Source organism: Meles meles, chromosome 1 (genome assembly GCF_922984935.1).
Source record: "Meles meles chromosome 1, mMelMel3.1 paternal haplotype, whole genome shotgun sequence".
Taxonomy (NCBI): Eukaryota; Metazoa; Chordata; class Mammalia; order Carnivora; family Mustelidae; genus Meles; species Meles meles.
Window position 1 is genome coordinate 184,257,826 of NC_060066.1, and position 13,572 is coordinate 184,271,397.

Consider the following 13,572-nt stretch of genomic DNA (forward strand, 5'->3'; position numbering starts at 1 on the left):
TGGTGTAGGCAGTTAGGCATCCAACTCTTGGTTTCAGCTCAGGTCTTGATCTCAGGGTCACTGGGCTCCACTCTCAACGTGGAGTCTTCTTGAGACTCTCTCTCTCCCTCTCCTCTTGCCCCTCCCCCCCAATAAAAATCAACCTTAAAAAAAATAGTTTTTTTTTCAGTATTTAAATTTATTTATTTTTTCAGCGTAACAGTATTCATTGTTTTTGCACAACACCCAGTGCTCCATGCAATACGTGCCCTCCCTATTACCCACCACCTGTTCCCCCAACCTCCCACCCCCGACCCTTCAAAACCCTCAGGTTGTTTTTCAGAGTCCATAGTCTCTTATGGTTTGCCTCCCCTTCCAATTTTTTTTTTATAAACATATAATGTATTTTTATCCCCAGGGGTACAGGTCTGTGAATCACCAGGTTCACAGCACTCACGATAACACATACCCTCCCCAATGTCCATAACCCCCTCCCCCTCTCCCAACCCCACCTCCCCCCAGCAACCCCCAGTTTGTTTTGTGAGATTAAGAGTCATTTATGGTTTTTCTCCCTCCCAATCCCATCTTGTTTCATTTATTCATCTCCTATCCCCCTAACCCCCCATGTTGGATCTCCATGTCCTCATATCAGGGAGATCATATGATAGTTGTCTTTCTCCGATTGACTTATTTCACTAAGCATGATACACTCTAGTTCCACCCACGTCGTCGCAAATGGCAAGATTTCATTTCTTTTGATGGCTGCATAGTATTCCATTGTGTATATATACCACATCTTCTTTATCCATTCATCTGTGGATGGACATCTAGGTTCTTTCCATAGTTTGGCTATTGTAGACATTGCTGCTATAAACATTCGGGTACACGTGCCCCTTTGGATCACTGCGTTTGTATCTTTAGGGTAAATACCCAGTAGTGCAATTGCTGGGTCATAGGGTAGTTCTATTTTCAACATTTTGAGGAACTTCCATGCTGTTTTCCAGAGTGGTTTCACCAGCTTGCATTCCCACCAACAGTGTAGGAGGGTTCCCCTTTCTCCGCATCCTCGCCAGCATCTCTCATTTCCTGACTTGTTAATTTTAGCCATTCTGACTGGTGTGAGGTGATATCTCATTGTGGTTTTGATTTGTATTTCCCTGATGCTGAGTGATGTGGAGCACTTTTTCATGTGTCCGTTGGCCATCTGGATGTCTTCTTTGCAGAAATGTCTGTTCATGTACTCTGCCCATTTCTTGATTGGATTGTTTGTTCTTTGGGTGTTGAGTTTGCTAAGTTCCTTATTTGGATTAGATTTTGGATACTAGCCCTTTATCTGATATGTCATTTGCAAATATCTTCTCCCATTCTGTCAGTTGTCTTTTGGTTTTGTTAACTGTTTCCTTTGCTGTGCAAAAGCTTTTGATCTTGATGAAATCCCAATAGTTCATTTTTGCCCTTGCTTCCCTTGCCTTTGCCGTTGTTCCTAGGAAGATGTTGCTGCGGCTGAGGTCGAAGAGGTTGCTGCCTGCGTTCTCCTCAAGGATTTTGATGGATTCCTTTCTCACATTGAGGTCCTTCATCCATTTTGAGTCTATTTTCGTGTGTGGCGTAAGGAAGTGGTCCAATTTCATTTTTCTGCACGTGGCTGTCCAATTTTCCCAGCACCATTTATTGAAGAGGCTGTCTTTTTTCCACTGGACATTCTTTCCTGCTTTGTCGAAGATTAGTTGACCATAGAGTTGAGGGTCTATTTCTGGGCTCTCTATTCTGTTCCATTGATCTATGTGTCTGTTTTTGTGCCAGTACCATGCTGTCTTGATGATGACAGCTTTGTAATAGAGCTTGAAGTCCGGAACTGTGATGCCACCCACTTTGGCTTTCTTTTTCAATATTCCTTTGGCTATTCAAGGTCTTTTCTGGTTCCATATAAATTTGAGGATTATTTGTTCCATTTCTTTGAAAAAAATGGATGGTATTTTGATAGGGATTGCATTAAATGTGTAGATTGCTTTAGGTAGCATAGATATTTTCACAATATTTATTCTTCCAATCCAGGAGCATGGAACATTTTTCCATTTCTTTGTGTCTTCCTCAATTTCTTTCATGAGTACTTTATAGTTTTCTGCATGTAGATTCTTAGCCTCTTTAGTTAGGTTTATTCCTAGGTATTGTATAGTTTTGGGTGCAATTGTAAATGGGATTGACTCCTTAATTTCTCTTTCTTCTGTCTTCTTGTTGGTGTACAGAAATGCAACTGATTTTTGTGCATTGATTTTATATCCTGACACTTTACTGAATTCCTGTACAAGTTCTAGCAGTTTTGGAGTGGAGTCTTTTGGGTTTTCCACATATAGTATCATATCATCTGCGAAGAGTGATAGTTTGACTTCTTCTTTACCAATTTGGATGCCTTTAATTTCTTTTTGTTGTCTGATTGCTAAGGCTAGGACTTCTAGTACTATGTTGAATAGCAGTGGTGATAATGGACATCCCTGCCATGTTCCTGACCTTAACGGAAAAGCTTTCAGTTTTTCTCCATTGAGAATGAAATTTGCGGTGGGTTTTTCATAGATGGCTTTGATAATATTGAGGTATGTGCCCTCTATCCCTACACTTTGAAGAGTTTTGATCAGGAAGGGATGCTGTACTTTGTCAAATGCTTTTTCAGCATCTATTGGGAGTATCATTTGGTTCTTGTTCTTTCTTTTATTAATGTGTTGTATCACATTGATTGATTTGCGGATGTTGAACCAACCCTGCAACCCTGGAATAAATCCCACTTGATCATGGTGAATAATCCTTTTAATGTACTGTTGAATCCTATTGGCTAGTATTTTGGTGAGAATTTTTGCATTTGTGTTCATCAAGGATATTGGTCTGTAGTTCTCTTTTTTGGCGGGATCCTTGTCTGGTTTTGGGATCAAGGTGATGCTGGCCTCATAAAATGAGTTTGGAAGTTTTCCTTCCATTTCTATTTTTTGGAACAGTTTCAGGAGAATAGGAATGAGTTCTTCTTTAAATGTTTGGTAGAATTCCCCTGGGAAGCCGTCTGGCCCTGGGCTTTTGTTTGTTTGGAGATTTTTGATGACTGTTTCAATCTCCTTACTGGTTATGGGCCTGTTCAGGTTTTCTATTTCTTCCTGGTTCAGTTGTGGTAGTTTATATGTCTCTAGGAATGCATCCATTTCTTCCAGATTGTCAAATTTGTTGGCTTAGAGTTGCACATAGTATGTTCTTATAATTGTCTGTATTTCTTTGATGTTAGTTGTGATCTCTCCTCTTTCATTCATGATTTTATTTATTTGGGTCCTTTCTCTTTTCTTTTTGATGAGTCTGGCCAGGAGTTTATCAATCTTATTGATTCTTTCAAAGAACCAGCTCCTAGTTTCATTGATTTTTTCTATTGTTTTTTTGGTTTCTATTTCATTGATTTCTGCTCTGATCTTTATAATTTCTCTTCTCCTGCTGGGTTTAGGGTTTCTTTCTTGTTCTTTCTCCAGCTCCTTTACGTGTAGGGTTAGGTTGTGTACTTGAGACCTTTCTTGTTTCTTGAGAAAGGCTTGTACCACTATATATTTTCCTCTCAGGACTGCCTTTGCTGTGTCCCACGATTTTGAACCGTTGTGTTTTCATTATCATTTGTTTCCATGAATTTTTTCAATTCTTCTTTAATTTCCTGGTTGACCCATTCATTCTTTAGAAGGATGCTCTTTAGTCTCCATGTATTTGGGTTCTTTCCAGCTTTCCTCTTGTGATTGAGTTCTAGCTTCAGAGCATTGTGGTCTGAAAATATGCAGGGAATGATCCTAATCTTTTGATACTGGTTGAGACCTGATTTGTGACCCAGGATGTGATCTATTCTGGAGAAGGTTCTATGTGCACTAGAAAAGAATGTGTATTCTGTTGCTTTGGGATGAAATGTTCTGAATATATCTGTGATGTCCATCTGGTCCAGTGTGTCATTTAAGGCCTTTATTTCCTTGTTGATCTTTTGCTTGGATGATCTGTCCATTTCAGTGAGGGGAGTGTTAAAGTCCCCTACTATTATTTTATTATTATTGATGTGTTTCTTTGATTTTGTTATTAATTGGTTTACATAGTTGGCTGCTCCCACGTTAGGGGCATAGATATTTAAAATTGTTAGATCTTCTTGTTGGACAGACCCTTTGAGTAGGATATAGTGTCCTTCCTCATCTCTTATTATAGTCTTTGGCTTAAAATCTAATTGATCTGATATAAGGATTGCACCCCAGCTTTCTTCTGATGCCCATTAGCATGGTAAATTGTTTTCCACCCCCTCACTTTAAATCTGGAGGTGTCTTCGTGTCTAAAATGAGTTTCTTGTAGGCAACATACTGATGGGTTTTGTTTTTTTATCCATTCTGATACCCTGTGTCTTTTGATTGGGGCATTTAGCCCATTAACATTCAGGGCAACTATTGAGAGATATGAATTTAGTGCCATTATTAGTCTGTAAGGTGACTGTTACTGTATATTGTCTCTGTACCTTTCTGATCTACTACTTTTAGGCTCTCTCTTTGCTTAGAGGACCCCTTTCAATATTTCCTGTAGAGCTGGTTTGGTGTTTGCAAATTCTTTCAGTTTTTGTTTGTCCTGGAAGCTTTTTATCTCTCCTTCTATTTTCAATGATAGCCTAGCTGGATAGAGTATTCTTGGCTGCATGTTTTTCTCGTTCAGTGCTCTGAATATATCATGCCAGCTCTTTCTGGCCTGCCAGGTCTCTGTGGATAAGTCTGCTACCAATCTAATATTTTTACCATTGTATGTTATAGACTTCTTTTCCCGGGCTGCTTTCAGGATTTTCTCTTTGTCACTAAGACTTGTAAATTTTACTATTAGGTGACGGGGTGTGGACCTATTCTTGTTGACTTTGAGGGGGGTTCTCTGCATCTCCTGGATTTTGATGCTTGTTCCCTTTGCCATATTAGGGAAATTCTCTCCAATAATTCTCTTGAATAGACCTTCTGCTCCCCTCTCTCTTTCTTCTTCTTCTGGAATCCCAATTATTCTAATGTTGTTTTGTCTTATGGTGTCACTTATCTCTCGAATTCTCCCCTCGTGGTCCAGTAGCTGTTTGTCCCTCTTTTGCTCGGCTTCTTTAGTCTCTGTCATTTGGTCTTCTATATCACTAATTCTTTCTTCTGCCTCGTTTATCCTAGCAGTGAGAGCCTCCATTTTTGATTACACCTCATTAATAGCTTTTTTGATTTCTACTTGGTTAGATTTTAGTTCTTTAATTTCTCCAGAAAGGGCTTTTATATCTCCAGAGAGGGTTTCTCTAATATCTTCCATGCCTTTTTCGAGCCCAGCTAGAATGTTCAGAGTCGTCATTCTGAACTCTTGATCTGACATATTACCAATGTCTGTGTTGATTAGGTCCCTAGTCTTCGGTACTACCTCTTGTTCTTTTGTTTGTGGTGATTTTTTCCGCCTTGTCATTTTGTCCAGATAAGAGGATATGAAGGAGCAAATAAAATACTAAAAGGCTGGCAAAGACCCCAGAAAAATGCGCTGTAACCAAATCAGAAGAGACCCCAAATTTTGGGGGGGATAAAGGGGATAAAAAGAGGTTCAGAAAAAAAATTTTTTTTAAATAAAACAAATAAAGAAAAAATACAAAAAAGAAAGAAAAATATATATATTTAGATAAACTAGACAAAAAACGTTAAAAAAGAAAAGGGTAAAAGTTTTAAAAAATGTAGCAGAAGAAGAAAAAAAATTGAAGAAAGAAAAAAAAATTGAATTAACCGCAAGACTAAAGAATCATGGGGAGAAAGCCATGAGTTCTGTGCTTTGCTTTCTCTTCCTCTGGAATTCTGCTGCTGTCTTAGGAATTGAACCTGCTTTCCTTGATAGATGAACTTCGTCCTGGCTGGATATTTTGTTGATCTTCTGGGGGAGGGGCCTGTTGTAGTGACTCTCAAGTGTCTTTGCCCGAGGCGGGATTGCACCGCCCTTACCGGGGGCCGGACTAAGTAATCGGCTCGGGTTCGCTTTTGGGAGCTTCTGTTCCCTGAACGCTTTCCGTAGAGTTCCGGAGGACGGGAATGAAAATGGCGGCCTCCTAGTCTCCGGCCTGGAGGAGCCGAGAGCCCGGGGCCCCACTCCTCAGTGCGCCCCCAGAGGACAGCACCCAATCACTCCCGTATCCCCAGCCTCTAGCCCCGCTCCGAGCTCACCCAGCCCGTGACCGGTTCAAGGTAACCCCGAGCTGAGAGCTCAGTCCTCGGCTCTGTCTCTGCAGCTGGCTTCTCCGTTCTAATACCTGCGAGCTCTGCGACACTCTGACACCCCCGATCCTTCTGTGACCCTGCGGGACCTGGGGCCACACTGACCCCGTGTGGGCTTCACCCCAGTTTAGCCTCTGGAGCAATGTCCCTCAGTGGAACAGACTTTTAAAAGTCCTGATTTTGTGCTCCATTGCTCCGTCGCTTGCCAGGAGCCGGCCCCTCCCCCCGCAGTCTATCTTCCCGTTGCTTTGGATTCACTTCTCCGCCAGTCCTACCTTCCAGAAAGTGGTTGATTTTCTGTTTCTAGAATTGCTGTTCTTCTCTTCGATCTCCCGTTGGATTTGTAGGTGTTTGCAATGTTTAGATAAGCTATTGAGCTGATCTCCTGCTACCTGATGTAGTCTCAGCCTGCTACTTCTCCGCCATCTTGACTCCTCAGAATAGTTTTTAAGTAATTATTTTATGTGAGGTTTTCATGCTAGGCATAGGGGATAAAATAGGGAGCAAACAAAACATAATTCTTGCCCTTATAGTGCTTCATGGCCTCCTCGGGGAGACAGACGTTTATCAAATAAATCAACCTGTGGTGGATTGATGGCAAAGCTGGGTCCAGTTCTGAATGCACAGTGGTGACTGTGGTTACTGTGGAAAACCATGTGGGAGGTTCCTCAAAAAATTAAAAATAGAAACACTATATGACCCAGCCATTCCACTTCTGGGTGTATACCCCAAATAATGGAAAGCAGGGTCTCAAAGAAATATTTCCACATCCATATTCTAGTGGCTTTACTCACAATAGCTAAAATGTGGAAGCCATCCAACTGTCCATTGGCAGGTGGACGAATACACAAAATGGGGTAGATACGTGAAGTGGAATATTATTCAGCCTTAAAGAGGAAGGAAACTGGGGCAGCTGGGTGGCTCAGTGGGTTGAGCCTCTGCCTTTGGCTCAGGTCGTGATCTCAGGGTCCTGGGATTGAGTCCCACATCAGCGGGGAGCCTGCTTCCCCCTTTCTCTCTGCCTGCCTCTCTGCCTGCTTGTGATCTTTCTCTGTGTGTCAAATAAATAAATAAAATCTTTAAAGAAAAAAAGGGAGGAAACTCTAACATGCTATAACGTGGATGAAACTCGAAGACATTTTGCTATGTGAAATAAGGCAGTCACAAAAAGACAAACACCATATGATTCCACTTGCATGAGGTACATAGATAGATAGAAGTACACAGATAGAAAGGAGAAGGGTGTTTGGCCAGGGCAGTGGGAGGGAAGAATGAGAGGTGTTGTTTAATAGGTGTAGACTTTCTGCTTTACGGATGAAGTGAGTTCTGGAGACAAATGGTAGTGATGGTTGCACAACAATAGTAATATATTTAATACCCCTGAGCTGTATGTACTCTTAATAACGGTTAAGATGGTACATTTTATGTTAGGTGTCTATTTTTAAAAGATTTTATTTATTTGAGGGAAAGGGGGGGGGGGGGAGAGAAGCAGACTCCCTGCTGAGCAGGCTCCCCGACCCAACCAGGCTCGATCCCAGGACCCTGGGATCATGACCTGAGTGGAAGGCAGATGCTTGACGTACTGAGCCAGCCAGGTGCCCCATATATTAAGTGTGTTTTAACACAGTAAAAAAGAAAAAAGAAGACAATGGACCCATCCCACTCTTCCTGCCTCCATGCCTTTTGTGATATGAGTCTGCAGCTCTCCCAAGAGGTAAAGAGTTTCCCCTTCCTCCATTCTGAGCTAGCAATGCATTTGCTTCAGCAATAGAATGAGGCCAAAGTTCTTAGAGTTTTCTGATCATTTCAATTCCAGAAGTATTTGTGGGTTTTGTTCTGATGGTATCTGTTGGTTTGACTCACTGATTTTTGTTTATGCTCTTATTTATCTATGATTATGTGCTGCTCAATGTCCTCAGGCATGGGCAAAGATTGGCAAAATGCTTCCGTAAAGAACTTTATAAGTATTTTAGGCTTTGCCGGTGATATACTGTCTCTGCCACTTCTTTTCTTTCTCTTCCTCCTCCTCATCCTCCTCTTCCTCCTTGTAACAACTGTTAAACATATAAAAACTATTTTAGTTTGTGAGTCTTACAAAAACAGGCTGCAGCTCAGATTGGCAGATTGGCCTAAGGGCTATAGTTTGCAAATGTGTGGCCTAGGAAATCTTTCTCCAGAGAGTTTTGTGTTTCTTTCAAGTGTGTAGGGGCATTATCAGTCTGGAACTACTTTAATTAAATTGATGGCTTTTTTTTTTTAACCCTAGTATAGTTAATGTACAGTGTTATATTAGTTTTAGTTGTACAATATAGTGATTCAACAGTTCTGTACATTACTCAGTGCTCATCATGATACATGTACTCTTTTTAAAAAAAAAGATTTTATTTGTTCATTTTAAAGAGAAACAGCATGAGCAGGGAAAGAGCAGAGGGGGAAGGAGAGAGTCCCCAGGAGACCCTGCACTGAGCATGGAGCCCAATGCGGGCCTCCATCCCAGGACCCTGAGATCATGACCTGAGCTGAAACCAAGAGTTGAATGCTTGACCAATTGAGCCATCCAGGTGCCCCATGATAAGTGTACTCTTAATCCCCTTCATCTAATTCACCCATCCTCTTACCTCCTCTCTGGTAACCATCAGTTTGTTCTCTGTATTTTTTTAAGGGTTTTTATTTATTTATTTATTTATTTATTTGACAGAGAGAGTGAGATCACAAGTAGGCAGAGAGGCAGGCAGAGAGAAAGAGAGAGAGAGAGAGAAGCAGACTCCCTGCTGAGCAGAGAGCCCGATGTGGGGCTTGATCCCAGGACCCTGAGATCATGACCTTAGCCAAAGGCACAGGCTTAACCCACTGAGCCACCCAAATGCTCTGTTCTCTGTATTTAAGAATCTATTTTATTGTCTTTTTATATTGTTGTTCATTTTGTTTCTTAAATTCCACATATGAGTGAAATCATTTGGTATTTATCTTTCTCTGTCTATTTTACTTAGCATTGTACCTTCTAGGTCCCTCCATACTGTTGCAAATGGCAAGATCTCATTCTTTTTTATGACTGAGTAGTATTCCATTCTATGTATACCATGTCTTTATCCATTCATCTATGGATGGACACAGGCTACTTCCATATATTGGCTATTACAAATAATGCTGTAATAAACATAGGGGTGCACATTTTTTTTGAGTTAGTGTTTTTATTTTCTTTGAGCACACACCCAATAGTAGAATTACTGAATCCTATGGTTGTTCTATTTTTAATTTCTTGAGGAACATCCATATGTTTTCCACACTGGCGGCACCAATTTACATTCCAACCACTAGTGCATGAGGGTTCCTTTTTCTCCACACCCTCACCAACACTTGTTTCTTGTGTTTTTGATTTTAGCCATTCTGACAGGTGTGAGGTGATATCTCATCATGGTTTTGATTTGCATTTCCCTGATGATGAGTGATGGTGAGCATCTTTTCATGTGTCTGTTGGGCATCTGTAGGTCTTCTTTGGAAAAACGTCTATTTACATCCTCAGGGGAAGTTTACTTTGGTTCAGCCTTACCTTGAGGATGTAGTCCTTTGAGAGTCCTGCCAGGTATGTAAAGGATCTCTGATCAGACACCCTGCCTCAGGTGTGTTTGGTTTCTGACCTCTTGCCCTCAAAGCTGTCAAAACCAAAATTCAAGTTTGCAAGGATTTGAAATAGTCTGGGAAACTTAGTTACTTCCCTGGGTGCCTGCATTCACTCTCATTTTGGCCTGATAATTCCTTAGTCTTGCTGGCTCTATAGTCCTTTAAGGAAGTTTTAAGAAATCTTTTACTCATTACTTTTGGTTGTTTGTAGCCAGAAGGACAGTCCAAATAACCTATCCTGCTATAATGAAAACAGAAGTGTTTATTTTTTATTTATTTGACAGAGAGAAATCACAACTAGGCAGAGAGGCAGGCAGAGAGAGAGGAGGAAGCAGGCTCCCCGCGGAGCAGAGAGCCTGATGTGGGGCTCGATCCCAGGACCCTGGGATCATGACCTGAGCTGAAGGCAGAGGCTTTAACCCACTGAGCCACCCAGGCGCCCCTATGTTAGTAAGTCTTAATGGAGAATGAAACACGGTGTCATTAGGAGAGGGGTGCACAGTGAATGAATGCTGAAAAAAAATCAATCTGAATTTATGACCTTAAAAAAGAATCTTTCAAGCTCTGTTACTAAAAGTGACCTAACAGTAGCAGAAGCACAGGGCCATGAAGTATGGTTTTGCATATTTGAAACCTACTAAGGGAGTAGATTTTTAAGAATTCTCATCACAGGGAAGAAAATTGTAGCTCTGTGTGGTGACGGGTGTGAACTAGACTTATTGTGATCATCTCGCCATGTATACAAATATCCAGTCCTTACACTGCACACCTGAAACTGACATGCTGTTATATGTCTGTTATACCTCAAGAAAACGAACGGACAAACCAGGGAAATCTCAACCTAGCATCCAGATTTTGGTGAACGAGCATCATTCTCTGCTTGAAGAAGTGGGAAAGATCAGAATGATTCTGGAAAATTCCAGAAGCAAGGATAATTTCTGATATGTTTGGGTCGAAAGGACTTAAAGATGCTCTTTCTCAAGAAGTTGTGACGATCTGAGCATAAAGAACAGAAATAATTATGACTGTAACTGTTGGGAAAAAATTCAATACGCGGAAGTCCGCAAGTTCCTCGTGACACTCAAAAGACAAAAGTTAATATAAAATGTACAGGAAAGTAGTCATAGTACAAAAGAAAGGATGGGTGTAAGCAAATACACTTTATTTTCATTCCTAACAGGAGCATGGGAATCTTAATATTTAGAGTTTTGGGTGCTTTTTAACTACATGTTGGGTTATTAAACAAGTACATTTAGTGTTTTAATCTATGTAAGTAAGAAAGAATGAACACAAACATGCAGATGAACCAAGAATCCTGGAAATAAATCAGAAGGGGACCAAGACCAAGAAGGAATGTTTGAAATCATGGCCCCATCAAAAGAACCAAGTTGATAAGGGCTCAGCAATTTTTCCACATCAGTGGTCATTTCCAGTAGAACCGACAAGAGCTCCAGGCTGATAAATTGGCCAAGTTTCCCCAGGAGGAGAAATGATTGCACAGACAGATGCTGTCATGTAGGTGTTCTTGCTAATTATACGGAGAATCTGACGAGGCCCACTTAAATATTTCAATAATCCCAACAGAGTAGGTCATTAGATCACAATGATAATCATTTAATTAGGTAACTCTGAACTTGTGAAACTTAAGGAGTGTATCATATCTGGGAAAGAGAGGAAGTGTCACAAGTCTGAATTTTTCATGAAATCAATTCCCATTGATGTAGGGAGTGAAATTTTATTCTGAAAGAAGCCCAGGCCAAAGACTAGGGACCCAGGTTTGAATCTCCTTAGACCATGCAACCAGGTTCCATGTTTCAACCAAAAGCTAATAGGTTGATTTGCACACCCCAGACTGTGTAAATTTAGCTTCTCTGAAGCAGTATTTGTTTCCTTATTTGAGTCTAATAAAAGAGGACTAAAACCCAAAGAAAGTATGGACCAGTTGTATCCAAAAGAAACATCTAAAGTGGTGGAAATATTCTGTATCAATGCTCCCCACGTACTAGCCACCAGCTCCACGTAGCTACTGAGCACCTGACATGTGGCTAATGAGAACTGAATTTTAAATTAAATTAAATTTAAATTAAATTAAAGTTAACAGCCATATGTGGTTACTGGCTCCTATATTGGACAAAGCAGGTAAAGATATTATATCCTGCAAAATTATTAAAGTCATAGGCTGTGACCACAGGAAAGGGGCACATTATTAAAATTTAAATCAGTGGTATTAGTATTTTAAAAATGTGTTTCAATATACCAGTAAAAGTCAGATTGTGCACGCACATGATAATTTGGGGGTGTTTCAGATTGTTCAGAAAATCTGATAGGAGAGCTACCATCTTAAACTCTTAGAAGAAAGATTAAATGAGGCAGCGATCCGTTTTTTCATGTTTGTGTAAACCTCATTTTGATAAATCCATCTGTTGTGATTTGTGTTTTGTGCAAGTCCTGTGTGATTGAGAGGAATGCCAATGGTTTCAATGTATTAAAAGATCCTAAGTGCTTTGCAGAATTGGAAGATCAATAAGCTGGATATTAAACAAAGTTCAGGGAGTAGTGAGTGTTCCTCTAAAAACTCCTGGACATGTTTCTTCCTTCGGATTTTCCTATCCCAACCCTTACTTTTTGTGTTTCTAAATATAGATGTGCTTAGCTTGGGGAACACTCAGGATGGGGCTCTGTGACTTCCCACCTTGCAGTTCCCTCCCAGAATTATAAATGTTTTCAGGAAGGTCCAGTGTTTTTAAGAAGAGAGTATCCCTCTATTCCTTCTGCTTAGCCTTGGTAAATGTCCCGGTTTTGTCCACCTGGAGCTCACCCTACCAGGAAGTTCTGCTGAAGATTCCATCACCATCCCATAGGCATTTCCCCACTCACAGGCCGGAGGCTCACTCCAGAGCAGGGATTCTGGAGCCAGACAGATGGAAGGTTGAATCCCAGCTTTCCCCTTCAATCTATGTGACCTATGGCTAATGATTCTGAGCTTGGTGATAATGATAAAAATAGCTACTTCTTAATGGGTTTTGTTGGGATTAAATGACCTAGTTAATGTAAAGCGCTCGGCATGATTATTGATTTCTCAATACATATCTGAACTCTGTGTACTCTGTAAATCAGCTCAGATCCTATCTCCACCCACAAGAATCATCCTTATGGCCCCTATTGTCTGACTGAACCAAAAATCATGCACCACTTTTCACTCCGACGGAGAGTGTCCAACTCTGCCCTTCTTTTTGCAAACTGGAAATTGCAAATGCGGACTGTGTATTAAGCCTACTGTCCCCACGTTCAGTTAGTGAGATTCCTCCCCAGGCTGTGACTTCTCTGTCCTCGAGCCCTAGCCCTGGTAGGTGAACCCACTATCAGAGAAAACAAACCACCAGAAGAAACTTCTGCGGACATCCCTTGCCACCATGGGCACCTTCCAGCATCTGTGGTCCTGGCCTCTGCCCACCCCTCCATTCTGTGGAGGTAGGCCTTGTGCCACTGTCTCTGGCAATCCATGCAAACACTTCTGGCTCCTTAGCTTATCTCCCCTCCCTCTGGCATCCAACCCATGTTCCCGTTTCATCATTCCCAGTGGCCAGCATGTGTGGAAATATGTCACTTCTCTGCTCCCCATTACCGCAGAACTCCTTAAAGAGTAAGATGTTGTCTCCACTTCCTCTTCTCCCCTGAGCTCTCGAAACCTCTCTAATCAGGCGAAAACCCCATGGTCATG